Source organism: Bos javanicus, chromosome 16 (genome assembly GCF_032452875.1).
Source record: "Bos javanicus breed banteng chromosome 16, ARS-OSU_banteng_1.0, whole genome shotgun sequence".
NCBI classification, from domain to species: Eukaryota; Metazoa; Chordata; class Mammalia; order Artiodactyla; family Bovidae; genus Bos; species Bos javanicus.
Window position 1 is genome coordinate 27,341,609 of NC_083883.1, and position 4,961 is coordinate 27,346,569.

Below are 4,961 nucleotides of genomic sequence, written 5' to 3' on the forward strand. Positions count from 1 at the left end.
TTATCCCTGAAGGAAGGCCACTGTAAACTACTTTGTAGTGAAGGTATCTTTAAAATTTAACAGCCTGTACCACCCTGGGCAGGAGTGAATGGATGATTAGGCAACCTGGTCCCAAAGAAGGGGTACCAGAAATGACTGAACTAGGTCTTCTAGAAAGGGGGACACCCCCCTTCCACAGATGCCAGTCACCTCTCACTGATCTGCATCAGGAAATCGCAAAGAAATGCCTCAAAACTTCACCCTGAGTTGTGCCCCTGAGGTAAGGAGTGCACTCCCCCAAGTCCTGGAGTACAGAACCTATTTGAGGGATGGGTGGACATTCTCTCAATGAGATGAAGCATTTCCTTCCCCAGCTTTACTCTGCAGCTGTTTCTTAGGTTTTTGCTTCCTTAAAAGTTCACTTCTCTGCTGAAGCATTTCAGAGCTTCATGATCCCTCTCCCCCGGTGGCCTCTCTGGTCTGAGGTTGACCCTAGGAATTATTATGTTGTAGACTGCATTGTGTCCTCAAATTCACATGCTGAAGCCTGAACCCCTACTGTGATGGTGTCTGGTGGTAAGGGGAGATAATGGATTAGATGAGGTCATGAGGGTGAGGGCCTCATGGTAAGTTTAGTGGTTTTTGAAGGAGAAGAGGAGAGAGTGCTTGCTGATTCTCTGCCACACGAGGACATAGTGAGAAGGCAGCCATCGGAAAGCCAAGAAGAGGGCTCTCACCAGGAGCTGAATTGGCTGGCATCCTGGTCTTGGACTTCCCACCTCCAGAACTATGAGAAATAAGTATCTTATGTTTAAGCCACTCCATCTCTGGTATTTTGTTATAGCAGAAGGAACAGACTAATGCATACTACAGATCGTTGTCAGACCCTTTCATGTTTGTACAGCGTTTATCTAGGGCTTCCCCATTAGGGCTAGTGGTAAAGAACTTGCCCGCCAAAGCAGAAGACTCAAGAGATGCAGGTTCCATCCCTGGGTTGGGAAGATCCCTTGGAGAAGGGCATGGCAACCCACTCCAACATTCTTGCCTGGAGAATCAATGGACAGAGGAGCCTGGCGGGCTACAGTCCATGGGGTTGCAAAGAGTTGGACACGACTGAAGGGACTTCGCACTCCCGTTGAGCCTGGCACGGAGCTGGGTACTAGACAGAATTGAAGTCTGAGAGGCTGTCCAGTCTGCAAGGACCTGTGGTCTGATTTGTGATACAAAACTCACCATGAGGCAGACAGACATTCATATATAACAAGGTCTCTGAGCAGGAGTGGATCAGCGTATTCTGAGCACATTTGGCCCAAGGACATCCATTATCAAATATACACACTCTCACCCATACAAACACTCTTTGCTTCCTCAGATCCTTGGTAGCTAAGCTGTGTGACCACATGGAATAAAGTCAAGAGAAGTCTGCAGCCTCAGTATGTTTCTCCAAGAGTTCACAGTGTGACCTTGACAAATGGCGTCCTGTGAGTTAAGCTCACAAACAAAACCAGCAGCTGCTGTTCCAGCGGCCACCATAGCTGTGTGGGGGAAGACATGTCCAGACCAGGACCTTTCTATAAATCTGATTTAGATTGAGCCCAGTCTCTTTCTCTGGATGATTTTGTCTTCTTGTTCACAGCTTTTTTTTTTTTTTTTCACTTGTTCAACTATTTGCCTTATATTTTTGCCTACTCTGACTAGGGTCAAAGTTTTGCTAACTTAAGGATAATCCTTGAATGACATTGCCCTCCACAGTTCCTTCTAGAAATGGGAATTTCCTCCAAAGACCTGAGATTGAGGTTTTCACCATCTCTTCTAGGGTTCTCTTACAGAGGCTTCCTGTTCCTAGGTTTTTCCTTCATATTAGGGGATAGTGTTACAGACTGATGCAAAGCCATTCCAGAACACATGCTACCCACTACCAGAAATCTCCCTGAGCTACCGAGATTAACCAGAGTCCATTTACTCAATACTAACTGAGAGTTCTCCACACACAGAGAACTTTAACATTCCCAGATACATAGCTCTGCAAGGAGAAAGTGCAAATTATGGCTTAAAGCCTGCCTCTATTTTTGCACAGTGCATACCAATGTAACTTTACCCTTTAGCTAGGGCAAAGTAGCTACTACTTCTTTTATGCAGATCTATACCCTGCATAAATTTGTTTCCTGAAACTGTTAGAAAAATAAAGACCATTAGCCACTTGGTTTCCCCTTCATAAACCCAGCAGGCACAGTAGGGTTAGATGTGGCGTATTTAAGCATGAGGTCACTTAAGACATCACTTTGAGCAGGACTGAGTAGGTTAAAGCCAGGTCAGAGAAAAGTGAGTTGCTCAGTCGTGTCTGACTCTTTGCGACCCCATGGATTATACACAGTCCATGGAATTCTGCAGGCCAGAATACTGGAGTGGGTAGCCTTTCCTTTCTCCAGGGGATCTTCCCAACCCAGGGATAGAACCCAGGTCTCCCACATTGCAGGCGGATTCTTTACCAACTGAGCCACCAGGGAAGCCCAAGAATACTGAAGTGGGTAGCCTATCCCTTCTCCAGCGGATCTTCCTGACCCAGGAATGGAACCGGGGTCTCCTGCATTGCAGGCAGATTCTTTACCAACCGAGATATCAGGGAAGCCCAGTTCAGAGAAAGGGGGCAGGCAATCAAGTAGTTTGGAAGGTGCTAAGCTTGTGCTGGAGACTTTTATCATCAAGACTTTGCAATCAAGATCTGATAACAAGCAGAGAATCCACACAGATGAGGAGGAAGTGTAAGAAATCAATCAGAACATCAAAGAATGAAATGTGGAAGGCATAAAGTATGGCACACCAGCAGACAAGAAGGAAAATTAGTCATAGAAATTAAGCACTGGGAAGATGAACTTGTAGGAGGTGGATGCCTAGAGGGAGCACAGGATCTCTGTGGACCCTGAGGCATAGGTGGATTCCTGCAGTGCTCAGCAAGCCCAGCCTGGCCCCACATATCTGAGAGGAAACGGTGAATGAAGTAGGATAGAAAGACTGATGGGTTTAAAATCATTGCCTAGTGGTTCTGCTAAATTTGATCAATTCTCCTGCAGTCTTAAAATTAAAAAAAAAAAAAGGGAGAGTGTAGAAGAAAGAAGAGAGTGAGGCAGGGGAAGGAGGGAAAAATGAGACAAATGAAGATAAAGTAGGGGATAAGTGAAAATTATGATCTCAGAGCCAATATTAAAATGACTGCAGTTTGCGTTTGTGTGTGTATGTGTGTGTGTGTGTGTTTGTGTGTGTACTTCCGTTTCTGGGAAGATGTAATAGACGTCTGTTTTGCTCTTCCTCCTGCTAAGGACAACTAGAAACTCCAGACAATTTATGTAAAATGAACACGTGAAGAATATGAGAAGTGGAGAGAAGAAAGTAGACAAGTTAGTGGCTGTAGGGTCTGAGGAATGACATAGTGATAAGCTTCCTGGGGGTCTTTTTGGCCCACCGATACCAGACCAGGAGCTGAGGAAGCCAGTAACAGATGCAGACAAGGAAAAGAGACAAAAACAAGAAAAACCTGTCTCTCGAGTCAAGGGATGAGGAAAAAGGCAGACTAGCAAGACACAAAACTTTGAGACGATAACCATTCTATTCCAAATGCTGCAGAAAACAGCCTGTCACCAAAGTACTAGTGGGGAGCGCAGACTTCCACCCTTGGGAGACTATCGTCAGGTGCCCCAACACCCCTGCCAAGACGGTGTCAGAAAAGGTCAGGTGGAGAGCCAGGACTGTTGTCTCTCTTCCAGCTCCTTGCTCATCTGTGTCCCCATGCAGCCCCAGCACGAGACACTTGGTATTGGAGGAACTGGCCTGCTGTTTTCAACCAGGGCATGCGTGTGTGCTAAGTCGCTTCAGACGTGCCTAACTCTTTGCAACCCTATGGACTGTAGCCCAGAAGGCTCCTCTGTCCATCCAATTTCCCAGGCAAGAATACTGGAGTGGGTTGCCATGCCCTCCTTAAGGGGATCGAACCCCTGTCCCCTCCTGCATTGGCAGATGGGTTCTTTCCCACTGAGCCACCTGGGAAGCCCTTGCCTATTCCGGAAAAAACTGCCAATGAGAAGGTGGGAGGTAGACAGTTGCTTTCTGAGAATCTCTGGGACACTCTCCACATGCTTCCCCTGTTGCCCGCCTCCTTCCCTGAGGGGCATAGGTAACTGGTGATACAGGTAGTGGAGGAGGGAAAAACAAGAAATATGCTGTTCTCGGTGGACCTGCTTGGTGATTACAAAGGGTCAGTAATAGCCAATCTGTCCTGACTGGGGAACTAGAGGTGCTGTCACGTCAGAAAGCTCCAGGCTAAATATTGACTGCATGCATCCACAAGTTGCCTCTTTGAAAAAATATTTATTTGTCTGTGTCAGGGCTTAGTTGCCTCACACGATATCTTCGATCTTCATCGCCACATGCAGGCTCTTTGGTTGTGACATGTGGGATCTAGTCCTCTGAACAGGAATTGAACCTGGGCCCCTGCATTCGGAGCTCTAAGTCTTAGCCCCTGGATCACCAGGGAAATCCCCATGTGTTGCCTCTGAGTGTTGGACCTGTGTCCCTGGCAGACAGGACCATGACCCTCTCTCCATGTGGCAAATTAGGCAGTGGACCCAAAGACACCTCAATGGGGCTTCAGTAGGGAGATGGGGATAGGATAAGTTCACATCATCTCTCTCCACCTGACCTGGCTCAAAGGCAAGCCTCCTGACTGCTGCGCCTGGACTAAAGGACTCCCAAGGTTTCCGCCTGTTGTAGGATTCTGACTGATTTCCACAGCTCTCCTGGGGAATAAGAAAAATAAGTACAATAAGTAATTTATTTACCAACATGACAGCACAGGATGGCAAGCATGCCAGCTGCACAGAGAGCAGCTTTTGCCCCATCTCTGTCACACGGCGCCCCAGCCTCCCTTTGCTACATTGTACCTCTCTCTTTGGCCACCTGATGCGAAGAGCCGACTCACTGGAAAAGAT